Source organism: Manis pentadactyla, chromosome 3 (assembly GCF_030020395.1).
Source record: "Manis pentadactyla isolate mManPen7 chromosome 3, mManPen7.hap1, whole genome shotgun sequence".
Classification (NCBI taxonomy): domain Eukaryota; kingdom Metazoa; phylum Chordata; class Mammalia; order Pholidota; family Manidae; genus Manis; species Manis pentadactyla.
Window position 1 is genome coordinate 57,459,486 of NC_080021.1, and position 27,561 is coordinate 57,487,046.

Sequence of the window (27,561 nt, forward strand, 5' to 3'; positions counted from 1 at the left end):
GTCTGATTCTTCTAATTAGATAGTATAAGATTTCTTGCACACAAACACCATAATCATACTTTGTTTTCAATAAAGGACCATCTGTTTTCTAAAGGATGCACTCTTAGGAATGCAATATTTCATTTAGATATTATGGTGTTGCTGTATTTTCCTTGGCATGTGAACCATAGTCATTGCAAATGTAAAGGCCACCACTCTTGTACTGCAATAAGGTTATCTCCTTTTCTAATGTGAGTTTAGAGGCAACATATCAATATTTTACAGACAGAGTGACTTAGCAAATGGAGTAGTAATTAAAATAGTGTATCTGAAAGCAAACCACTCTGGCAGATGGTGAATGCCTCTTTACCAACGATATTCAAGCAGAAGCTAAACAGCCAAGAATATTTACTTGTGAGAGGGCATTGGTCAATCTAATTTCCACTGTTCCCTCCAAGTCTAATTTCCTGTTATTCTTATCTTTAAACACTCTATTTTTACTGAATTAATCTATGAACTATTCTTGGAAAGTAAGTGCTATGAGAGGTAATGTCTAACATTTATCACATACATTATCTCATTTTACCCTCCTCAAGGACTTATAAAATGGGTATCAGCATCTCCATTTTACAGATGGATACACTGATGCTTAGAAAGATAAAGTACCTCTTTCAACTCAGTGTCAAAACATAGATTTCAGCCCAGTCCAATCTGACTGCATCATCACTATGCTGAAGTGGAGACTAGAGGTCGGAGTTATGATCATAGGATGAGTTTGTCACCTGAAATCATAATATACGAGCCACAGATTTTTGCTACACACAAAGAACTCCTTCTCCAACCCTCTTAAAATTCTATGCCTTGTATCATTTACGACAAACTTCTATATTCAGCAAAAAACTGGTAGGCAATGTGGAGAGCCATATCTATGTCTTGCTACAAATGAAGCTTTGTTCTCTAGTTCTAAGTAATTTTATTGGTTCAAAAAAGTAATTAAAGAAATTTTCATAAGATTGTATATCAATAATACTTTAATAAAAAAAATTTTTTTTAAGTAATAAAATTTTTTATACCAAAACTCAGTTAAAAGGGATGGATAAAGCCTATCATTTTAATTTTTGTTAAAATTAGTGAGATAATTTGTGTGTGTTTTTGTAATTGGTGAGAAGTAAGTTTTGAGTCTTAGGTTTCATATTCATGGCATTCCTTTCCATACCTTCAGAAAGATTGGTAGACAAACATGATTGAAAATCAATCAAAAGCCTTGTTTACAGTACAACTATTTTCCTGACGAAAGTCAGAAAACCATACAATGAGATGGTTCATTTCAGTATACGTATTATTTCTGAGCAAGATGAGGACACACAATGCTAAAAGTATGCACTAGAACTGTTATTCCTGTAGACAGTAATGAAATGTCAGTATGAACAGGAACCCTGTAAATCACTGTTTCTTATTTTATTATAGGAAATGCATGCAGCTATGAATCTGAGACCTTTCTCTTATTAAACATATAATTGACTAAATTGACACAGCTCTACTCTCTCATAAGAAAAAAGCCATCCTATCCAAGTTACATGATTTAGTTTTATCCATTATTTGACCTTTCCTTAGCTCATATTTCTTGTTTATAGTTTCAAGCTTTGAAAGCTGGCTTGACTTATAAAAATATTTTCCTTACAGCAAACAAAATATACAAGACAACTCCCTCAGAGCACTTTATTGTATTTATAGCTCATCTTGTTCCAAAAGATATTTGAGAGGACTTGCAAAATGATGTATAGTAATTTCACAATATTAAAAGAGATTTTTAGAAATCAGGAGCAAATAAAATATTAATAACAAGAGGGAAAATTATATAATGTGACTTACTTAAAAAGTGAAGGTGATTGACCCCTTGGTCCCTATTATTTTAGATTATAAACAAAAGAACCAACTCCAGACAAATATGCTCTACTGGTTTTACTTTATGAGGCTATTTCTCTCTGCTTATAGCCTGCCTTTACTTATTTTGTATAAAATCTTTCCAGAAGAACACCCAGTTAGCAGTAATAAAGTAATAATGAGCACCATTTATTGAGCACCTCCTCTGTGTTACACCCTCTCTAAATAAAGCTGGTCACACTAGTAGACATTTTTGTTCTGTTATTTCATCTTTTTCCACACATTTGTTTCTTGTGTGCCCTGTGAGTATAAGCCTTTTGAGGGCAAGGACAAGATATTTCTTCTCTCCTTTTTGGTCTCACATTGCCAATTCCACCTCTCCAATCCCCTCAAAAAAAAAAGCTTTATTGCAAAGCAATCTGTGGTAGGAATAGTCTTTGCCCACCCTTGGTGTGTGTGTGTGTGTGTGTGTGTATGTGTGTGTGTGTGTCCTATTCTAAGCCTACTCATTAGGGACCCTCAAACCCAATCCCAAAACCTACAAGTAAAACAAAACCTTGCCACGAGAGTGGAAACAGGTTGTTGTGCACTGAATTGTGCCCCTCCCAAAATTCAAATGTTGAAATCCTAACCCCCAGTACCTCAGACTTTACTTAGAGATTGATCCTTTACAGAGATAATCAAGTAAAATGAAGTCACTAGGATGGGCCCTAATCCAATATGACTGGTGTCTTGATGAGAAGAGGAAATCTGGACACAAAGGGAAGACGATGAAGGCACAAGGAAGACAGCTACAAGCCCAGAAGAGAGGCCTGGGACAGGACCTTCCATTCCAGCCTCAGGAAGAACAAGCCCTGCTGACTCCTCCATCTGACTCCCGCCTCCAGCACCGTGTGAAAGTACATTGCCATTGCCTGAACCATCCATCTGTGGTACTGCATTACAGCAGCCCTAGAGGAAACTAACAGAGGAGTAGTTTTTTGTTGGTTGGTTTTTGGGTGTATTTTTTTGTTTATTTTTTAATTTTCAGCAGCTAGGTATTTTTGTCTAAACTCATTGAGATAAGAGTTGTATACACTTTACTTTTTGTATTTACTTATAGCAAACTCTGAAGAAGATATACAAAATAGGGCCTGATATCAATATTTAGTTCCTACTCACTGACAGGTGGTAATTGTTAACCGGAGTTTCCAAGAGAATGATATATGTTCTGATCCAGTCTGGATGATAAAATCTCCAGTATCATCATTAACAACATTTTATTGAGGTTTTACTTTGTAACTGGCACTGTTTTAAGCACTTCATGTTAAATCACTTAATCCTCACAGTTGCCTTGGGAGAGAAACACAACTATTAGCTCCATACCTGTTGCTTTGCACAGGACCTCTTCTTTCTTCAGGCCTTTGCTGCCAATCACAGAAAATTCTAGTCTTCCTGTATATATTTGCCTGAAGCCCATTATTTTAAGAACTACTGTTTTGTAGCTACTTCTCTCAGAAAACTTCCTGCAAATGCTGGATATTGACATTATAAGTGAATGCATGTTTTTCATGAGAATGCAGGCCTTTATTTTCTATGGATCATCTACTTGAGAATTACCTTGACTACTCACTTAAAAATCAGTTCCCAGGGTCTCATTACAGACCTAATAAGTTAGTTTCTATTGGCAGGTTCCTGAAAACTGCATTTTTAAATAAACTTCATTTGAGAACATGGCCTATTTTGAAAATGCCATCTGTGTTTTCACTAAATTTTAATTTAATTGATTAATTAATTAATTGATCAGTAGAGACTTGCATATTTATCATACTGGAAGAGTCTTTAAAAATAATAAAAGGATAAACAAAATTACGATAAAATTTTATAAGTCAGTGTAGCTTTAAAGCAGATTACAAGCACACTGTTAGAAAGACAAAGAAAGGAAGCATTAATACTCAACAAATGAGCCTGAAAACATCACTAATCCATGTGCTTTACATTAAATGTCTCATTAAGGAGGATAGTTTTGGCATATGGTTACTGACCCTGTGGATTTCTCCAATTATTTCATAATACTGCAATCCAAGTTACAAGTTCAGAGCATGTATTGACAATGGAATCTAATGGACCAGAAAGAAGAAAAGAATAATTATAGAAGACAGGTTGTTCTGGTTATTTCAGAAAATTTTCCAGCAGTTTGATTTCTTAGAAGTCAGTAGTTTGATAGGAAAGGCTAAATATTTCTAAGTTCCTGATTGGTGACCGGAGGAAGCATGTTGTGGTAGCCAACCTCTAAGATGCCTCCACTGATCCTCACCTCCTGGGATTCATACCTTTGTCTAATACCCTCCGATACCGAAAAAGGATGACATGTCTAACCAGTAGGATATTGCAAAAGATGATGAAGTAGGATGTCTGAGGCTAGGTTATAGAAGACTGGTTTTTCTGCTGTTTGTTTCTTATATCACTTCTCTGAAGGAGATCCGTCGCCAGGCTGCAGGGACACCTAAGCAGCCTATGGGAAGACTCATGTGGAGAAGAACTGAGGCCTCCTAACAGCAGCCAGTGCCAACCTTCCACTCATGTGGGTGAGCCATCTTAGAAGAAAAACCTGCAGCCCCAGTCAGGCTTTCAGATAATGGCAACCTCGGCTGCCATCTTGTTTGCAGCCTCATGAAGGACCCCAAATGAGAACATGGCAGCTAAGCTATTGCTGAATTCCTAACCCACAGAAATTGTGTGACATAGCAAATGTTTATTTTTGTTTAAGGATTTTTGTTACATAGCATTAGATAACTAATATAGATATATATGCAATAGTCCTGAGGATATTTGGAAAATGCTGAAATAGTATTTGACACTATTTATCTATTTATCCTTGTGTAACCCTCTAAATCTAGGTTCAATTTTCAGTTTTCCACCGTTTTTTCAGGTAACTGTTTCTCAGTCCCCTTTGCTTTCTCTTTTTCTCAAGACATCTTCTCTCATCATTATTTACATTTTCTCTCTAAATCATCTTTTCTACAAGGCTGATGTTCAAATCTTTTTCTATAGCCCTGAATACTTCTTTCAGTTACAATATACAGATGGCATGTGAATATTTCCACTTAGATGCTAAAAGTCAACATATCTGCAACTGTATTTGTCTTTTTGTCTTTAAAACTGTTTGTTCTCTTCTGACTTTATATCTATTGGTGGGGTGTGGAGGATCATTCTTCTCTCCATTTATAAACATCAAACTACTAGTTCTCTAATACTTCATTTTTTTTTTTGCCTTGATTTCCACATTCTACCTTTAAATTCTGTGAATTTATGTTCATAATATCTTCAAAACCTCCTGCTTCTTTTCATTCCTATTACATGACTAGTTGCCAGGTCCTTGTGACCTGTGAATTATAATAACTTCATAAGGTGATAATTGCAGTAACCACTTTACCTACTCTTTCTGATTTCAATATCTCTTTAAGTCCATCCATTATGCATGTGACTGTCAAATAAATCTTTCTAGACACCACATTCATTCTTCTTCCACTCAGAAATTGTTGATGACAATTTCTTATCCTTAGTTTTACCTTCCTCAACCCCTTGTCCGATTACTGCACTATTTTAATTCTTCTTTACTGAGCTGAAATTTTACCACCACCCTATTATGCCAAATACAATTCCTCCTTCATATACCTTGCTCAGTCCTTTCCCCACTTACTCATGAACTTTTCAGTCTCTCTGCATACTCACAATATCTAAATCCTTGTAATGTGTCACAACCCAGCTCAAGTCTCACATTTCCAATAGATTTTCCATGATCTCTCTATTTCACAAAATGTTGGTAGCATGTATATTCAAAGGCACAGTGCATAAAGGGCACTATTATTCTGGAATTAAAAAAGAATGATACAATCTATAAAGTTCTCTGGACTACTATTATACTTGCTTCTTACTGTATTCATTTAACAATAAATAACATGTATCTTTGTATTTTCAACCAATGAAGATGTAGCTCAGCAGGAAACAGCTGAAATAGTATGACATTACTAGAAACATCTGGACATGCCATAATTCCATCTGGAATTATGAATGAATGTTGGTCATTAATAAATTCATTCTAACCAGGTCATGCCAAGATGATTCAGTCACAGTTATAAAAACAACGAAAAGTCTAGTGAAGCAATCATGTCTATGAAACAAGTGCATCAGACAGGATTGCAGGAACTGAAGAAAGAGATGGAAGACAAAAGAAGGGGATAAGATATGAATTAGTGGAGTTTAGGAAGAAAGTAGAAGAAAAAATATGATCATAGCAGAAGTAAATGTAAAATTCAAAGGGGATTTGAGGGAAGTAAACACTGCTGAAAGTCCCATAATAGACAAAAGATAAAAACTGTAAAAAAAAGGCAAAACAAAAACAGAAATAGCTGTTCAATACAACTTCTGAAATAAATGACTCTACCCATACTGAAAATTTACCATTTGCCAGAGTAAACGAGCCCAGATTGATCTGTTCTCAGAAATACATCAATAAAGTTCATAAACTTCTAAAAGAAAGAAAACTCCTTGGCCATTCAGGAAAAAAAGAGATTCAATTGGTCTCAGACTTCTTTACACCTTCTAACATCAGAACATAGTAGAGCAACACCTACAAATCTTCAAGGGAAAAACATAATTTAAACATTTTAGACCCATTCTAACTGCTTTTCAGTTGTAAGTACAACAGACAAAATTTTGAAAATTCAAGAATTCAGGGATATTGTTTTCATAAGCTCTTACTAAGGAACCAACTAAAGGAAAACTTTTAGCCAACCACTGACAATGAGAATTGCACTTAAATAACTGCAAGACTAAGACTAAAACTAAAATAAATGTAGGAAATGGGGTGACAAAATGAAAATATTATAAGCTCTGCCAAATTGTATAAGATATAATGAAAAAAGAGTGTAGAAGGGCGAGGGGAGAAGAGGTTAGAGAGAGAATAGAGCTTCAGCCTGTGTTCCCTAGAAAGCAGAGCCTCTAGTACTGGAGAGTGTGATCTAGAAAATAAGAGTGGGCTATGGGAGAAGAGAAACAGGAGGAGGGAGGGGCAATACAAGAATGTGTATTCATGTTATACATTGCTACAGACTCCAGCTTCATTCATTCAAAACTCTACCCTCACCCTACAGATTTGGGGTGCCACCCTTTCATGTGTGAAATTCTCCTTTTATTTTAGACCCATTTCTGGTTTTTCTATTCAAGTCCATTGAACTGTCATTCTATTCCGATACCAGTACCGCATTGTTCTTGTTATTGAAGATTAAAAATATGTTTAAATGTGAGGAAGAGCTAGTCTTCCTCCCAAATCTGCTGATTTTCTTGACTATTCTTGTTTTTTATTTTTCCATTTGAAGTTTAGTTCTGACTTGTCTGATTCCAAAATAAAAATGCTGCTTCTATTTTTATTAAATCTTATGTTTATGATGTTGATTTTTCCTATCCAAGAAATGTTATATATACCTTTCCATATATTCATCTTCTTTTGTGTGTTTCAGTAGCATTTAAAAATGTTCTTTATATAGCTCTTTATAGAGATCTCACGCTTAGTCCTAAACATTTTACCTTTCTTGTTGAATAGAGTTTTTTCCTTGACCTTTATCAAATACACAAAACTGACTCTTTATCCACAGCCTTACTAAGTTGTCTTATTTTGGTTGGTTTCTTGAGTTTTTGTCATGGAATCTGACCTGTGTCTATACTGAATCTTCACTTTGACAGATTTAATAATGCTTGAAGTCAAGAGCTACAGCAATCCTTGGCATTTGATAAATGATGTTATCTGAACCCAGATCACATCTCCTAGGAAAGCATTGTTCCATCCTAGTTTAGGCATATGAAGTAATGTTACAATTGCTGTTGATTTGTTTGCTGTTCTTCAACATTGAAAAAACATTCAGCTGTTATTTTTTATTATCATCAAGTAATCCATGGGTATCTTGGGAATGTATTTGTTATAATTAAGAACTTAATCAATAGAGGAAATATGTGGCTTTTATCTTAAAAGTTTAAATTATTCTGGGCTATGTCTTCTCTTTTACCATGAAACATCCAATTGATTTCCCACACGTGCATCAAGCTAAACCAAATCTTTCTTGCACAGTGGGGATCAGAAGCACCAGCTATCAGGAGCCAGGAATGTGAATATCAGAGAAAAGCTGGTAGGATCAAGCAACTACCACTGATCAGAGCTAACGCAGACACATGAATTGATGCTAGCACACATATATAAATCACAAACCAGCTTAGTCAGAAACCAAGCAAACAGACAATAATCCAGGGGGAGGGGCAGTATTTAATAGAGGATAAGAAAAATCAATGGCAGAAAGATTAGGCAGGAATGTTATATGTAACTCATGGAAGACAAGAAACAAATTGTCCACCAAAAAAGGAAGAAACTATCAGTAAATCTAATGGACTCTTATGCATCTGTTAAAATGAAAACTGTGATAATTAGGTAGAAATATTGAAACATATTTACAAAATGATTCTAAGTGAATAAAATACATGACAAGGGCTACATATTAGTAATATTATTTCTAAGAAAAATCAACTACACTGTGGACAAAATTTGTAAGAGAATAGGAAGAAATAAATATTAGAGAATTGAGATTATGTTAAGATCAAGAAAAGAAACTTTTCATTTAACAATAATTTTTAAACTCTGTCATTAAGATGTGAATTTAAGAGAATGGGCAAAGTGAAAGCAACAAATAGACCTTTTAACTGAAGCAGGCATTTGCTTTAATCAAGACATTTTATTTGCCTCCTGTTACCATCATTAATAAAGGCTAATTCATTTATCATCTCTTGTATGTTAAGCCCTCAATGCAAAATCAGTCTTTAACCATGGCTAATATCAGCTTTGCACATATGTTCCTCACACACCAGTGAGAAATGGAGAAAATGAGATTTATATGCTGTATATACATACACATATACTGTATACACATAAACACATACACATTTATATGCTGTGTATATTCATATGTATGTGTATATATACAAAAGGCATTTAATGCTATTCTCTCTAAGACGATATGAAAGAAATTTATAAGATGACAGCTAGTCTTAAGGCACTGAGCATTTAGTGGAGTGGGGAAAGGGGGAATGGACTTGAAATAACTGGCAGTGAAATACTCTTTTCTCTTGCCTCAGAGTGAAGTAACAGATGAAGAAAATTAATTTATAAAGGCAACTCCACCAGAGTTTCCTAACAGCAGTGCTGGAACCTGGGGCTGAACACTTGCTTCTTCAGTTGTACAGGACTGTCCCAGTCATGGCAAGATGGTTTGCATCCCTGGCCCCTGTCTTTGAAATGCCAGTTTTCCCCAGCCATTGTGCCAAACAAAATTAAACTGAATTGAATTGAATTTAAACACACATTTATTTACAAAATGAGACTCATTAGACCAGATGTTTTCAAATTCCAGTGTTCCAAAGGATCTTTGTTGCTTTGGTTTGTGCTATTCAACTTGTCCATACTGAAAGAGACAGTAAAAATACTAATACTGTGTGTATCTAAAACACTCATACATTTCTGACTCCTCCCTTTCTTTCACCTCCCACCATCAGATCAGTCAACACCATCTCTCCACTCTACCTTTAAATCTATATTCCCAGTCCTATCCAGCCACTTCTGTCCTTCACTACTGACTATGTCATGCAAGCTCCTATCATCTCTCACCTGAATTATGGCAGTAGCCTCCTGGTATGAACTACTGAATGTTAGTGTTCCCTCAAAATTCATATTTTGAAGCCCTAGCCCCCAGTGTGACGGTATTTGGTAACAGAGTCCCTGGGAGGTAACTAGGCTTAGATAAGGCCATGAAGCATCAGTACCCTTACAAGATAGTGCAAGAGAGCCTGCTGTCACTTTCGGTGTTTGCACAGATACTGAGGAAAAGCCGTGTGAGCACACAGCGAGAAGATGGTCACCTACTAGCAAAGAGACCTCAGAATGAGACCTACCTTGACAGCACCTTGATTTTGGACTTGGAGCATCCAAAGTAATGAGAAATAAATATTTGTGTTTTAAGCCATCCAGCCTGTGGTCTTTTGTTACAGCAGCTAAGCCAACTTACATCCTTGCCAACTCATCTCCCTGGCACCCTGTTTGCCTTGTTCATTGCATTTCTCAACACAGGAGTGACAGTGTCATGGAACTCAGATAATACCATTTCCTCCTCAGAACCCTCTGATGACTTCTTTTCTTATTAGAATTAAAGTCAAGATTCTTACTTGGTCTTTCATGACCTGTGCCCTGTGAACACTTTAGTGTGGTCTTTTGATGCCCTGCTACCACACTGACTTGCTGCTCCTCAATGTGCCAGTTTCATCAGGCCTCAGGACCTTCGCACAATCTGTTCTGTCTCTGGAGAGCTCCTAGCTCTCTCCCTCACTCATGAAGGTCTTGACTCAAATGTCCCTGGCCACCTTTAGTAAATGTTAATGCCCTTTCCTCTCATGTATCTACTGCCTGTCTCCTTTCTTTGATCAACTTTTTTCCTTGTCACTTACTGCTTTTTTAACATATTATACATTTTACTTATTTATCCTCTTTACTCCCTCCCACATATAATTTCATGAGGGATTTTCCTTGTTGTTTATTGCTGTTTATGCACATCAAGAATGGGATTTCTCAACCTGTTTTTTTTTTGGTATCATTAATATATATTCACTAGTAACTGTGGTTACTAGATTCCCCCATTATCAAGTCACCAACACATACCCCATTACAGTCACTGTCCATCAGCATAGTAAGATGCTATGCAGTCACTATTTGTCTTCTCTGTGCTATACTGCCTTCCCTGTGCCCCACCCCCTATATTAAGGGTGCTAATCACAATGCCCTTTTTCCCCTTATACCTCTCTTCCCACCCAACCTCCCCAGTCCTTTTTCCTTTGGTAACTGTTAGTCCATTCTGTGATCCTGCTGCTGTATTGTTCCTTCAGTTTTTTATTTGTTCTTATACTCCACAGATGAGTGAAATTATTTGATACTCGTCTTTTTCCGCCTGGCTTATTTCACTGAGCATAATACCCTCTAGTTCCAAACATGTTGTTGCAAGTGGTAGGATTTGTTTTCTTCTTATGGCTGAATAATATTCCATTGTGTATATGTACCACATCTTTTCTTATCCATTCACCTATTGCTTCCATTTCTTGGCTATTGTAAATAGTGCTGCAATAAACATAGGGGTGCATATGTCTTTTTGAAACTGGGATCCTGCTCTCTTAGGGTAAATTCCTAGGAATGGAATGTCTGGGTCAAATGGTATTCCTATTTTTAGTTTTTGAGGAACCTCCATACTGCTTTCCATAAGGGTTGAACTAGTTTACATTGCCACCAGCAGTATAGGAGGGTTCCTCTTTCTCCACATCCTCGCCGGCATTTGTTGTTCCTAGTCTTTCCTATGTTGGCCATCCTAACTGGTGTGAGGTGATATCTCATTGTGGTTTTAATTTGCATTTCCCTGATAATTAGCGATGTGGATCGTCTTTTCGTGTGCCTATTCGCCATTCAAATTTCTTGTTTGGAGAAGAGTCTGTTCATATCCTCAGCCCATTTTTTAATAGGGTTATTTGCTTTTTGGGTGTTGAGGTGTGTGAGTTCTTTATATATTTAGGATGTTAATCCCTTGTCAGATATGTCATTTACAAATATATTCTCCCATATTGTAGGATGCCTTTTTGTTCTGCTGATGGTGTCCTTTGCTGTACAGAAGCTTTTTAGCATGATGTAGTCCCATTTGTTCATTTTCTATTTTGTTTCCCTTGACTGAGGAGATGCGTTCAGGAAAAAGTTGCTCATGTTTATATTCATGAGACTTTTGCCTAAGTTTTCTTCTAAGAGTTTTATGGATTCATGACTTACATTCAGGTCTTTGATCCATTTTGAGTTTACTTTTGTGTATGGGGTTAGACAATAATCCAATTTCATTCTCTTGCATGTAACCGTCCAGTTTTGCCAACACCAGTTGTTGAAGAGGCTGTCACTTTCCCATTGTATGTCCATGGCTCCTTTATCATATATTAATTGACCATATATGGTTGGGTTTATATCAGGGCTCTCTAGTCTGTTCCATTGGTCTGTGGGTCTGTTCTTGTGCCCATACCAAATTGTCTTGATTACTGTCGCTTTGTAGAAGGGCTTGAAGTTGGGAAGTGAGATCACTCCTGCCTTATTCTTCCTTCTCAGGATTGCTTTGATTTTCAGGGTCTTTTGTGGTTCCATATGAATTTTAGAACTATTTGTTCCAGTTTGTTGAAGAATGCTGTTGGTATTTTGATAAGGATTGCATTGAATCTGTAGATTGTTTTAGGTAGGATGGCCATTTTAACAATATTAGTTCTTCCTATCCATGAGCACAGGATGTGTTTCCATTTATTTGGTATCTTCTTTAATTTCTCTCATGAGTATCTTGTAGTTTTCAGGATATAGGTCTTTCACTTCCTTGGTTTGGTTTATTCCTAGGTATTTTATTCTTTTTGATGCAATTGTAAATGGAATTGTTTTCCTGATTTCTCTTTCTGCTAGTTCGTCATTAGTGCATAGGAATGCAACAGTTTTCTGTGTATTAATTTTGTATCCTGCAACTTTGCTGAATTCAGATATTAGATCTAATAGTTTTGGAGTGGATTCTTTAGGTATTTTTATGTACAATATCATGTCTTCTGCAAACAGGGACAGTTTGACTTCTTCCTTTCCGATCTGTATGCCTTTAATTTCCGTGGCTAGGACCTCTAGAACTATGTTGAATAAAAGTGGAGAGAGTGGAAATACTTGTTTTGTTCAGCTTGTTTCAGCTTCTCACTGTTAAGTATAATGTTGGCTGTGGGTTTGTCATATATGGCCTTTATTATGTTGAGGTACTTGCCCTCTATACCCATTTTGTTGAGAGTTTTTATCATGAATGGATGTTGAATTTTGTCAAATGCTTTTTCAATATGTATGGAGATGATCATGTTGTTTATGTCCTTCTTTTTGTTGATGTAGTGGATGATGTTGTTGGATTTTCGAATGTTGTACCATCCTTGCATCCCTGGGATGAATCCCACTTCTGCAATATCATGTCTTCTTCCGTGCCAATCTGGATGCCTTTTATTTCTTTGTGTTGTCTGATTGCCTTGACTAGGACTTCCAGCACTATGTTGAATAAAAGTGGGAAGAGTAAGCATCTTTGTCTTGTTCCCAATCTTAAAGGAAAAGCTTTCAGCTTCTTGCTGTTAAATATAATGTTGGCTGTGGGTTTGTCATATATGGCCTTTATTATGTTGAGGTACTTGCCCTCTATACCCATTTTGTTGAATGTTTTTATCATGAAAGGATGTTGAATTTTGTTGAATGCTTTTTCAGCATCTATGGAGATGATCATGTGGTTTTTGTCCTTTTTGTTGATGTGGTGGATGATGTTGATGGATTTTTGAATGTTGTACCATCCTTGCATCCCTGGAATAAATACAACTTGATCATGATGACCTTTTTGATGTATTTTTGAATTTGGTTTGCTAATATTTTGAGTATTTTTGCATCTATGTTCATCAGGGATATTGGTCTGTAATTTTCTTTTTTTGTGGTGTCTTTGCCTGGTTTTGATGTCAGAGTGATGCTGGCCTCATAGAATGAGTTTGGGAGTATTCCCTCCATTATCAAGTCTCCACCACATACCCTATTACAGTCACTGTCCATCAGCATAGTAAGATGCTATACAGTCACTATTTGTCTTCTCTGTGCTATACTGCCTTCCCTGTGCCCCACCCCCTATATTAAGGGTGCTAATCATAATGCCCTTTTTTCTCCTTATACCTCCCTTCCCACCCAACCTCCCAGTCCTTTTCCCTTTGGTAACTGTTAGTCCATTCTGTGATCCTGCTGCTGTATTGTTCCTTCAGTTTTTTATTTGTTCTTATACTCCACAGGTGAGTGAAATCATTTGGTACTTGTCTTTCTCCGCCTGGCTTATTTCACTGAGCATAGTACCCTCTAGCTCCATCCATGTTGCTGCAAATGGCAAGATTTGCTTCCTTATGGCTGTATATATTTGTTTCACATATGCAGGTGATTCTATGTTGGGTGCATAGATATTTATAAAAGTTATATTCTCTTGTTGGATTGACCCCCTTATCATTATGTAATGTCCTTCTTTGTCTCTTGTTCCTTTCTTTGTTTTGAAGGCTATTTTGACTCATACAAGTACTGCAACTCCTGCTTTGTTCTCCCTATTAGTTGCATGAAATATCTTTTTCCATCCCTTCACTTTTAGTCTGTGTATGTCTTTGGGTTTAAAATGAGTCTCTTTTAAGCAGCATATAGATGGTTCTTGTTTTTTTATCCATTCTATTACTCTGTGTCTTTTGATTGGTACATTCAGTCCATTTACATTTAGGGTGACCATTGATAGGTATATACTTATTGCCATTGCAGGCTTTAGATTCGTGGTTACCAAAGGTTCAAGGTTAACTTCCTTACTTTCTAAGAGTCTAACTTAACTCACTTAATATGCTAGTACAAGCACAATCTAAAGGTTCTTTTTTTTTCCTCCTTTTTCTTCCTCCTCCATTCTTTATATATTAGGTATCATATTCTGTACTTTTTGTCTATCCCTTGACTGACTTTGGGAGTAGTTGATTTGATTTTGCATCTTCTTAGTAATTAATTGTTCTACTTCCTGTGCTGTGGTTTTATTTCCCCTGGTGACAGTTATTTAGCCTTAAGAATACTTCCAGTTATAGCAGTCCCTCGAAAATGCACTGTAGAGGTGAGTTTGGGGATGTAAATTCTCTCAGCTTTTGCTTATCTGAAAATCGTTTAATCCCTCCTTCAAAGTTAAATGATAATCTTGCCAGATAAAGTATTCTTGGTTCAAGGCCTTTCTGTTTCATTGCATTAAATACATCATGCCACTCCCTTATGGCCTGTAAGGTTTCTGTTGAGAAGTCTGATGATAGCGTGGTGTGTTTTCCTTTGTATGTGATCTTTTTTCTCTCTCTAGCTGCTTTTAACAGTCTGTCCTTATCCTTGATCTTTGCCATTTTAAGTATTATATGTCTTGGTGTTGTCTTCCTTGGATCCCTTGTGTTGGGAGATCTGTGTACGTACCTCCATTGCCTGAGAGACTATCTCCTTCCCCAGATTGGGGAAGTTTTCAGCAATTACCTCTCCAAAGACACTTTCTAGCACTTCTCCTCTCTCTTCTTCTTCTGGCAACCCTATAATGTGAATATTGTTCCATTTGGATTGGTCATACAGTTTTCTCAATATTCTTTTGTTCTTCAAGATCCTTTTTTCTCTCTGTGCTTCAGCTTCTTTGTATTCCTCTTCTCTAATTTATACTCCATTTGCCGTCTCTTCTACTATATCTAATCTGCTTTTAAATCCTTCCATTGTATGTTTCATTTCAGATATGGAATTTTATAATGTTTGAATCTCCATCCTAAATTCATCCTTGAGTTCTTGAATATTTTCTGTACCTCCATGAGTGTGTTTATGATTTTTATTTTGAACTCTCTTTCAGGAAGATTGGTGAGTTCAGTTTCATTTGGGCCTTTTTCTGTTGTTTGTGAGATTTTGGTCTGAACCAGTTTCCTTTGACGTTTCATATTTGTATGTGCCCAGAAGACAACCCTCTAGTGCCCAGAAGCTCTACTCTCTGGGGCTGCTCAACCCCTGAAGTAATGTTGGGGGGTCGCAGGGGAGCAGCATTGGTGCCTTGGGAATAGGAAGAGCTGTTTTCTGCTTCTGGGCTGCAGCACCTTTCTCCACTGTCAGAACCAGTGGGCCAAGCACACAGGTGTAAACCTCTGTGCTTTGCATCTGTAGTTGCCATAGGCGGAAACTCCCTCTAGCTGGTGTGACACCAGAGCAGGGACTGCCAGTTGCAGCAGGTGCCAGCAGGCCAGGAAGAAGGCATAGCAGGCTGCATGTCACAGTGGGGGGAGCCTCAAACCTGAGTAGTCAGCCAGTAGGATGAAGCACCTGAAGCTCCTGAATGTTCCCAACCTGCTGGGCAGAGCGCACCCAGACAACCTTGTTCACCTAGCCCTTATCCCGTGCAGCAAGCTCCATGCAAACACCACCTCTTCAGCAGCCCTCTTGCTGCTAGGAAGCCTCTCAGACCACCCACCTTTCCTTTCCTTTGTCCTAGAGCAGCCAGATGTGGATCGCTGTCCTCCACAAATGGTTGGAATCTCTGTCTCTCCAAGTATTCTGCCTCTCTTACCTTTCCAACCCCACTAATCTCCAGAGCACCATGTAATGTAGGTTTGTGCTCCCTACAGGTGTGTTCAGCAGTTCTAGGCTTCCACCACCTCCCCACTACATTTCTCTTCCTCCCAGAGGTGAGCTGAGGTGGAGGAAGGGCTTGGGTCTCACCAAATCAAGGCTCTGTTACGTTACCCTGTTTCACAAGGTCTGTTCTGTTATCCAGATTTATGCAGTCTGGTGCAGCCTTCTTTCATGTTGCTCTTTTAGGATTAGTTGTATTAACTATATTTTCATATTTTATGTGATTTGGGGAAGAGTTCTCTTTCTCACCTCTCACATTGCCATCTTGAATCCCACAGTCTCTCAACCTGTTTTTTTCCCATTATTGCTACCCTTAGAAGACTTCTCCAGATATTTTTCACACATTTGTTTTTATAACTCCACCACTTGTTGAGTATCTTGAACATATAATATGCATGTAATAAAAACTATTTGAATGAATAAAGGCTGGTTATATTTAGGAGAAGTTTATGGAGAATCTAGGACTTGAGTAAGACATTGTATTTGCATAAGGGAAACACTTCTCAGTTGAGAGAATATTAGAAGATTGCCAATTGTACATTGGGTAAGACAGATAAACTATACTGAATATATAAAAAGAAATCTGATTATAAAAAGCTTTAATAACAAATTTTGGGAGTTTGGACTAGAAACTGAAAGCAAGAAGAAACCATTACAAGAATGTATGGAATGGAGTAACGTAATTAAAGTTGTATTTTAGGGAAATGGCCTGGTGACAGTATAAAAGGTGAGAGAACAGGATGAAAGTGTGTATGTTTGCTAGGAGACTGCCAGTAATTGGCTATACACTGAAGCCATGACAATTGTGATGAAGAAGAACAGAAAGACTGAAGGTATTTCCAAAGATGACAGAAGAGCATTGTCTCACTAATAACCTTTGGCTGCAAGTAACAGAAACACGGAACAATATTGACTCACTTTGCTAAATATCCACAAGTAGTGCACTCACGGGGACAGGCTTCATCCAGGTTCCCTGGCCCCATTTCCTTGAGATTCATTTGGCTCACTACTCCTCCATTTGCTGACTTTATCTCCAGGATGATATTAAGATAATGAGCTCACTTCCAGAGTCACATTCACACATGAGTGTAGACTGAGAAAAAGCAAGAAAAGAAAGAGAGAGAGAGAGAGAGAGAGAGAGAGAGAGAGAGAGAGAGAGAGACAATTGCTGCTGAAAGCTTTCCCAGAAAAGTAAAGAAGAATTACTCAAGAATCCCCAAGAATTATTTCTTGAATCTCTGAGAACTGAACTGGTTTGCATGACAATTGCTGAACCAATTGGGCAAGAGGAAGACATTCTCCTCAGATCATTTTAGTACATTTCTTGGGAAGGGATTCAATTTCTGTGCCATATGGGCTGCATAAGGGAAAATTAGCTGATAGATTAATCGAGTGGACAGTGAACAATGACCCTAGGACGTAAGGGAAATATCAGAGCTGGAAACAGAAATTTAGATGTCCTCCATGTAGAATTGAATGAGCTCACCTAGAGAATGAGTATACAAAAAGGACAGATGATAAGTCTTGTCCTCAGATTAGAGTAAGGAGGAAAAAGAGATGATAGTGGATTTTTAAAAAGAGTTTTCAGAAAGATCAAAGGAATAGTAAATACAGTATAATCATGGAAGTTGAAAGAACAAAAATTTGGGAAGAAGATGTCAAATATTACAGAGATGATGGAGAAAAGGGCTAACAAACCCAAGTTTTTAGCTGAAAAGGAATTAGAAGTATGTGAGGAAGTCATTTTAAAAACCATGAACGATTTTCAAATAGTAGCAAAGCCCAAGTTCAAGTTCTCAGCATAAATCTCCAACAGGTCAGGTCAGCTCCTCCCACAAGCTAATAGGACTTCTACACAGACAACAGAAGGATGATTCCATCACTGGTGATGTATTTGGTTTGGGGAAAAGATTAAGTATCAAGATTATTTAGATTCTGATAAGGCAGTATTAAATAGCTGACCTTGGAATTTAAAGTGGGGCTGGAATTATAAGTCAATTTTTTTTTTCACTGATTTTCTTGCTTACCAGGTAACACAGCCAGTTTTGGTTCTGTTTAATTGGATTTCCAATATAATATAGTAGACTTGCTAGCTCTGTGTCTTAGTTTACATTCCCTTAAAAGCAGAGTTTAAAATAAGGCCTTGGGTACCAGGTAGTTAATTTGGGAGGCAAACCTTCCAATTTGCCTCCCAAAAGGAGAGAAAATGGAGAGTGAGACAGGGAAGTGGTAAAATCCATAATATGTAAGTACTGACTTCAGCCAGCTGTAGGCAGACAGTTACAGCATCCTACCTCAAGCTCAGTTGGTGGTGTCTCTCCTTCTGCCCCAAAGTTTCCTCTGAAGAGCCCCCACGGACACACCCTAGAATTTCAAAGGTAAGCATGAAAAATGCTGGGGGAACCCTCAACCACTGGGGGATGGCACTAGGTCAGTAAGTGCCTGCTGTACCTGTTGGTTAGCCCTGCAGGCAACTGAGCCTCAGTCTGTCCAGGGATCTGCAGAGGAGCTCTGTAAAGGTCCTCAGATTGTTGCATCAGTGAACAGGAGGTTGCACAGCTGATGGAAGGTTGATTCCAGATGTTAACGCTGCACGGTCCCAAGCCATGCCCACAGGTTCTCTGCAGAAAGCCCTGAGGCAGGAAAGCAAAGAGCTGCCACCTCATACATGGTGAGGAGCCGATAGCAATCGCAGCCCAGTATCCCTAACAGCTGTCCACCACAGCTGCTCTCAGGTCAGCCGCCCAGGGAGCTATGACATGGGCTTCACACACAGCTGCTACACCAGGGTTTCTCAACCACAGCGCTACTGACTCTTGGGGCCAGATAATTCTTTGTTATGGGTGCTGTCCTGGGCACCATAGAATGTTTAGTGTCATCCCTGGCCTTTCCTCACTAGCTGCCAGTTGCCCCCTGCCCAGTTGTGACAATGAAAAATGTCTGCAGACCTTGCTACATGTCACCAGAGAGACAAAGTCACCTTCAGCTGAGAATCACGGAGCCACACTGTGTGAACCTGAGCAAGTTGCTTTGCTCCTCTAAATCTCAGCTTTTACCTATAAAATGAGACTAACAAAGGATGGACCTCATGGGCTTGGGGGAAGGAGTGAATGAGATGGTGAACATTAAGCACTGAGCAGAGTACCTGGCGCATAGTATATATTTAGAAATAATGATGATAATAATGTAGGAAAACTCTGTACTTCATAGTGGTATATTTTTATGACTAGAATTCAAGGTTTATCTGCCCCTTCTTTGATTAAAAATAATGATAGTAAGGTACTTATTCCTAATATCTGTTTCAGCAAATGGATCAGAGGCTAAATCTCAATGTGAATAAATCAAAGGTAAAAAGGTTACCATCAGTCACTTTTCTTCTTCCATTACCAACACCAGTTAATGCTCTTAAGTTAAACATGACCACGTATCATCTTGTTCTCGCTAAGTGAACATGGAGTGTGAAGGAAATAAGAGTGAATTCAGTCTCTTAAAAAGTGAATAGAAAATTAGAATATTGTATTCTGGGGTAATCTTGCAGAGTTTACACTTCAGTATGCTACAAAATGCAGATTTAAAATGTATAGTTACTAAAACAAATTTTTTTCAACAAAGTGTACAATCAGACTTAAAGACATGAATATTTCAGGTTTATTAGCATAAACTGAATACTAGCATGCAAACACTGAAATGAATTTAAGGAAATTGTTAATGATTCATTACATAGAGTTCTTAGATTTTTGTGTGATCAGAGCAAATGCATTAGCAAAAACAATTATGTACTGAGACAATGAACACCACTCCCAGGGAAAAGTCATTAGTGTAATAAAAAGGACATTTTGCAGGGCCTCCTCCTGCACTTTCTCTGACTCAGGCACAAACAGCTGTTGCCATCTGCCACGGAGAGCCCTTGGCTGAGATACTTGACAAACGTCTGCCAAACGCTCCTGGGTTGAAAATGTCTGCCCCAGAACTTTCAGAGACCAAATATCTTTGAGAGGTAGCAAATGAATCTCCAGTGAGACTGGTTTATCTCATTCTTAAAGAATGGTAGGAGATAAATAAAACAAGTATGAAAAGTACATTCATGGGAAATCGCTTTTGTGGCTCCTGCTTCTGTCTCTTTGAACCTTTCAGAGGGTGTGTGCATTTGCTCACAGCAAAGCCACTGCTCAGACTTGTTGCATTGTATTGTAACTACTTTTTAATGTGTCTTTGAAGTGCTGGTGCCAAGACATTGACATTTTCCTTTCTTTAGGACCTGGCACAGAGCACTCAATAAATGATAAACAAGTGAATGAACGACTAAAAACACCAGTTGGTCCAGTTCACCACTACCAAAAAACACCAGTTGGTCCAGTTCACCACTACCGGTGTAACAGACCCTAAGATCAGTGAAGAACTTAAAGTATCAGTCTCAATTTTCACAGGGATATCTTAGTAAGCAATGTACCTCTGAACCACTGAACCTTCCAATCATGGCTTAGCCTCCCTAGAATAGATACAGTCTGAAGCAGCAGGAAGTGAGGCAATCATGTGCAGACACTGAATGCTCAGACATGTGACATAGACCAGGTCTACACCCCCAAAGAAAAGAAGTTAGGTCATCTTCCAGATTACTGAGACAGACAAAGATGTTTGCCAGCAATTGCCAGATAACTCAGGCAAAGTGTTTCTTTTTTTTTTTCTGCTTGAATTAATAGTATAATTGCCTCAGTTCTCCCTTTGTCTATTCATGTTCATAGCTTAAGATAAAATAATTAGCAGCAAAGAGTCCTAGGGGGATAAAAGAGAAGGAGTCCAGAGACAAAGGAGGAACCTTCAAAATAGCTCAACTGTGTCACAGAACAGCCTGCATGCATCCAGGTGGCAGTCTGGAGATTATGAAGTGAAACTGGATCTATGCATATGATTAGGAAATGCTTATTTGAATTTTACAAACAAGAGCGTTAGCTGTTTTCATAATGCAAAGCATTTGATTTTACCTTAATGTATCAACATTTCAGAAGCAAATCTAGGTATCTGTTGTTTCTATTTCATTTAAGTGGATGTTGATTGCAAAGAGGCTTTTCAGTAAGAATTCAATCTGAAAAGCTTAAAAGAAAAACAGTGGTTAAGATGAAATGGTTTTAAAAACCAAACTTAAATAAGAATACTTCCCCCAGGAAATGATGTTGAATAATAAAAAAACAAGTTAAGTACAGTAGACTTTCACAGTGGTGTTATATCTGAATTTCTGGCTTGGAGATCTTGCCAGAAATAGAATAATATATGAGCAAGTACCTTCTAGGGCTTCCATTTTCAGTATCTGCTCTATTTCATCCAAGACAGCTCAACCGCTATTGCCCTGGCCGTGTTTATAGCCAGCCACCAACTTCTGTGATTATGCTGATCACAGCTAAGTTCTAAAATCTGATGGAAAAATAAACAGGCACCATATAAATTAAAATAAAATTATCTGTGAGAAAGCTCTGTAAACTGCGACATACCATGCAAATCTGAGTTACTATGGCACAGAAGGTTCATTGGAGTCCTTTTTTTCTTTTGATAAAGTGATGTGACTAATTACAAGCACAAAACCTCATTAAATCTTTTACCTTGATTTTCCTTTTTAGTTATTGGAAGCTTATCTATTTTCTTCCAGTAGATTTCTTTTCTGCAACTGGATGTTTTCCTGTCATGACTGGATTTCACAATGACTGCTAAGGAACTGTTTGAGGCAAAAGAAGATGGGATTGGTCCACCTGCATTACAGGAATTCACCGTGGAAACCACCAGACAGGAAAAAGAGGAGTGGGAGAAAGCAAATCAGGATCACTGTGGACTCCTGAGCACAGGTAGTTAAAATCACAGCCTAGGCCCCCTTGTTTACTTGGCATTCTATTCCTGGGCCATGAAAAGAATTCACAGACTTTGAGTCAGCGTTGGGACAAAAGATGAAATGATTTTGTTGTATGAGGCTAACTGACCTGCAAAATAATTCCCCCGTCTCCACTCCTGTAGACTTAAACTTTTTTTATACCTACTAATTTAAAAGTGATTTGTAAAGCTGATATCAATTTATACATAAAATATCTAAAAACTCCTGCATTAAAAAAATTAGGCTCCTGGAATTATGAAACTATTGTGAGCGACATTGTAGGCCAAATTGTCAATGAAATTATTTGCTTTAACTCTCCTTTTGCTTCTTTCAGACAATTTTTTCCCTCAAAATTTGTTGCTCTGAGAGAGGAAAAGGTGTGCTTTCAGATGTCTCATCAGATTAAGTGATTTTAATAATAAACTCTTGTGCAAAATTTGCCTGTAAACATTTTCTATCTCCTATCAGTTAAAAAATTTTGAGCATGTCCACAGTCAATCTATATTAAAATATTTATAAAAGTAGGTATTTTAAAGATGTTTTAATAAAAGTAATTCATCTCAAGAAGAGATCACCAACCCCCTATCTAAAATACTTGTATAATGACCTTTGGTGAACTTAATAGCACTCCTTATTCAGCCATTACTTCGTTTTTGTTTTCTTTCTCTTCGCTGTGCCCTTGGGCCTTCATCACTTCTTAGATTGCTTTGAGATGCCCTCGTTGCTACCTGAGTCCCAGCTGGGAGATTCTCATACTCTGAACACATTGTGATGCAGTTCACAGCAATTTTGCCTCAGTAGAGATCAGTTTTTCTGACTAGGACCTCATTACATTACATTTGAATGAACTTTAATGGGTTAATCAAATTCTCTTGACTAAAACTTTGTAGAGCTAAGTATTTTATCAAATGAGTGGTCTATTTTTACACACTTTAGTGTCATTTTTCAGAAATTTGGGTCGCAGTATTGCTCTAGTAAGGTGTCCTTGGGAATATCGCTTTTCATTCTTACTAGTCTGACTTTCTTTCAGATTGCTTAAATAAATGAGAAGATCAAAGGACTGACCAGTGTATTGATACTGGTGCTACCGTTCCCAAAATATTCCTGAGATGGGGATTAAGGAGAACCATAATCAGAAACCTATTATGTTTATTGTTGTCATTTAAAACACTTTAAATCATTCTTAATAAAAATGTTGACTCAAAATTGTTTAAACATGTAGACGTTATTTGTTATTACAGTAGGAAATTGAATGGGAAAAATTATTTTTCAAAATGATTCTGAGTGATCACACACACACACACACACACACACACACAACATCCATGACATTTTTCCAGAGCCTAGGAGCCTCTAGTCGTCTGGTGGTCCTGCAATTAAGAGTTAATCTTGGTTAAGTGCAAAGGGTTGGAACAAGATCTTCTAGTCACATCTGATCTAACCCCAAACATGGTCCAATAATGTGCTTCCTACTCCTGCAACGAGGATGTATATATTTAAAAATAAACTGAAAACAACTCTTAGAATCATGCAACCCCTTACATTGGTTTCCTTTCCGTGGATGACTAAAAGTTGGAGGTGTATTCTATTTGCAACCATATTTCTGAATAAGTTTAGTGTTCGCATTAGAGGGCAATTTAATTAACGCTTTACAAGGCCTAGCCCCTTATATTTAAGGGGTTATTTTCCCTTTAAAGTTTTGGTAACAGCTGATGTGGGAGGGGGCCTTAGATGCCCCCTCTCATAATGAGGGAAAGAAAAACCATTCTATCAAATGTTCAAATGTGCCTATTCTTAGGTTTTATTCTAACTAATTTAATAACATTAAAAATTGATGTTCTCCACTCTTTAGAAAAGTGAAAATTTTAGACAAGGGATTGGAGAAAAGATTTATGTGCATGCTTAATTATTTCATTATTTATGTCTGTCACTGCTCCTAGCACTGTAAATCAGAGTAGATAGGGCTTGGTGCTTTGTGACAGCAATGAGGCATTTGAAAATCTGTAATGGGTTGCTGTAAAGCAGAGGTATTACCTAACATCTTTATGATAAGCAATCTCCCAGAGCAAAGGGAAACCACCTTTCTAAGGGTAAGGTTTATTTCACACATGTATTTCACAATTTATTACACCAGCTTCCTGCATACCAAAAAGTCCACCCATTGTGGTTAAATAACCTCCACTGATTTAAGAAGAAATAAACAAGGGGGATATATCCTTTTTTTGATCTCATCTGCTCCTCACTTTCCTGCACATCCCGTTTCTGAAGACAGCTTGCTGCTGACACCTAACTGTGGGCATCCTCACCCAGCCTCAGCAAGCTGCCATGGTGAAGCCCAACGCTCTCGCGGTGGAGATCAGAGGCAGCCTAGGGCGTGACCTTCACTGTCCAAGCTTCAAAAAAGCCCTGTATAAACCTGATAATAAGCTTAGATTGCAGAATGATCTGTGGTAGCATTTTCTCCCTCAGAAATTGTTTTCGGGATCCAAGTAAATTTGTCAGAGGCAAGTAAAGAAATCTTGATTGGAGTGACAAACTGGGAATTAGAAACCAGAAATAGGTCTGAAATTAGGAAGATTTTAGCCACCGACAGCAACAGGATTCTGAATTCCCAACTGTTTTTGAGTAAATGGTGAAAAGAAAGGTCTTAAAGATTAATCATTTCTGACCATAAAGAAGGTCTTGTTTTTATTGGCAGCCAGACACTCATATAATTCTTCTCCCTTCTCCTTTCCTCCACATTCCTTTTAGAAACAAAGGAAGGAGAAGGCTGGGGGACATGGCAGAGGCTGGGACTCCCTGTGTGAAAATGCTACAGTTTCACATTCTCATCTCCAACTGTCAGTTTCCTGTGTTTCTGTCATCTTCCCCCAAGCACTTCCCTATTTTTACTGTAAGCTGAATGAACTGGGGCATCGTCTGGAGGATCTTTGCCTGCACCGCAGGGTCTCTCTATTCATAGAAAACTACTTCATCATCATTTTCAAAAAGTAGTAAAACGATCAGGCTATATAAACTTTTCTCATTGGAAATTGTCAGTTTTAAGGGTTTTGTAACACCTCCTCCAGCTGCCTCTCCAGATTTCCTCTGATTTTTGTAGTACAGTAGTTGCTGTTCATCAAAACAGAGGAAGATAATCTTTCATATTCATTAGGTGGAGAAAAAAATTGGTGGCCTAACTGAAAATTGTTTATAACTGAAAATTGTTGTCCTGTAGAAGAAAGGGGGGCATCTGGTGCCAAGGCCTTAGCTAAGCAGGAGACGATGCCGTGCCCTCTGATTCTAAGGACAGCATGCTCTGCTGCATTGCTCCATCTCTAATTATCCTGATTCACTGGCTGATAGTTCTGTCAGGGATTTTTGACAGAAAACCAACACATCAGAAACAAAACTGAATACATTAATTCTGGTCCTGTAAGCCTAAAATATTAACAGAGCAACCAGTCTCATGGAGGGGACCAAGCCGGGGGAGGGGATGATACCACAGCTGCACAATTGCATGTTGTAATCACTGCTGTTATCTTCACTGCTTTATATGCAGTGGTTTTCTGATCATTCTCTGTGCTGAGCACTGCATATTGATTTGGACAGAAGTAAATGAGTTTCTGAATACGTAAGGCGTCTTTGGTATACTTAGAACAATCACTTCCCTTTTTTGTTTCTTTTCTGATTTAGTTTTTAACTTCCAAGGTCATGTGACTCACTTATTTTTAGCTTTTTTTTTTTTTTTACATAATTTACTATGTATTTGCAGGGTATTTGATGGAGTAAGCATGTAAACATTTTTTAATTAAATTAGAAATGAATTTCTTCTTAATAAAAGCCTGATTCAAACACTCACTTACAAATGTTCTGACATGGTATGCAGGATATTTATGTAAATCATCTGACTCAGACATGGAGAAGTACGGAGGGCAGTGATTACATTAAAAAGACAGCACTTTGATTGAAATGTGAGGTTCTTCAGTAGTCGGAAACCTCCATGTTCTCTGACAAGAGGCTTCGGGTCCTTGATATGCCCTGAGTCAAGGAGTCTCACCGCTGACTGCCCCTTTGGCTCCCTGGACACCTCTGCTGCTGGTGGCAGACATGAGGCTGGGCCGGAGAGCAAGAACGGCAAGGGACACCTGTCTTGAGAACAGCATTACATTGAGCCACCACTTTCCGCCAGCTAGCTCCATTTCTGCCTCCCCTTCCAGTCTGGAAGGATACAGTGAGCTAGCAAATGTGACCAAATCTAAAAAGAACACCCTGTGGGCTAAATTCTCTTGTCTGAGAGGACAGGTAGCTCCCATTTACTGAGTGCCAAATGTGCCAGGCATGATGCCAGATACCTGATATAAGAAGCTCGTTGAATCCTTAAACAACCTTGCAGGGTAGCTTTTATTATTTTTCCACTAAAGACCAGAAGACTGAGGCTTAGGAAGGTAGAGTTAACTGCCCAGTATCATATGGCTATCAAGAAGTAACACTAAGATTCTAATTCATGCTTTTAACCAGGTGTAACCAACACTGCTCTCGACTTCTCCCCAGATTGCCCCCAACCTGCTGTCCTGCTAAGCAGGCAGTGGATGTCTCATGAGAGGACCCCAGGAACTGTTGCCAGAAGACCTGTGGTTACACACCTGCTCTGCCTCCTTCTAGTATGTGACCAGTATGTTAGGCTGTTCCCTGGCTCTTGCCTGCAAAGTAAGGAACATTGGATTTTATTGCAAAGGACCACTGTAGAATTAAATCTATTTTTTTCCAACAGAATACTTTGTGTATAATGAGTGTTTGATTAATGTTTGTTGAATCTGATTTTTGAGTGACTTAATTCTATAAAGAAAATACATTTCTATATTTTGCATCATTCTCATTAAATAGCAACTTGAAAACATCTCAGTACATCTTAATTGCAGCTTGAGAAAGTCTGTCTGTCTTTGAGAAGATAATTTTCCACTTTATTTGTATCTTGTACATATATACCCATGCATTTCTTTCCACATTTAGAGTTTACAGTCTCAGATACAAGCACTTGGCCCAGAGCCCTCGAAGCAGGAACTCAGTGACATGTTGCTGTGACTCTCAGGCTTGTCAGGGAACTATGCCTAAGCTTACATTTACATATACCCATTTCCTGATCCAGCCTCCTTGGCCACACAGGGTTCCTGCTCTTCTGTTTGGAACTCCTCCAAGCTTATAGCCAACAACACTTCACTCAAGGAAAAAGTGTTGCTGGCAGTGCAACTCAAGTGGGAAGATGAGTTGCATAGGGTGATAGAAGGACACACAGAAGTCATGGAAAAAAAAGAGGTGCAGCACGTAGAGACAACCTTGGCTTTCTGAGATGATGGGTGGCTGCCTTCTCACATGGTGGAGTGACGTGTATTTGTCTGCCTTAGGTTGGGGGTGCCAAGAGAATATCCCCAGCCTTTGTGACACTGGAAGAATTTTCAGAGAACTGCAGATATCAGAACCTTTGCACATGCCCTTTGGAAATGCCCTCACCCCAGGCTATGCAGATGGTGTCTCCTCCAGTCTTCTCTGACTTCCCTCTTCAAAGCAGCCA

The 27,561-nt window shown here is 38.2% G+C and overlaps 1 long non-coding RNA gene across 1 annotated transcript in view; it reads left to right on the forward strand.

Annotated features, from left to right (window-relative positions):
* Positions 1 to 23,156, forward strand: part of LOC118929393 (uncharacterized) — an 89,371-nt gene extending 66,215 nt beyond the window's left edge. Inside the window, exons 2-3 of the long non-coding RNA XR_008996263.1 lie at positions 21,798 to 21,987; positions 23,041 to 23,156. This is a non-coding gene — a long non-coding RNA (uncharacterized LOC118929393). The remainder of the gene's footprint in view (positions 1 to 21,797; positions 21,988 to 23,040) is intronic.
* The last annotated feature ends 4,405 nt before the right edge of the window (positions 23,157 to 27,561 follow it).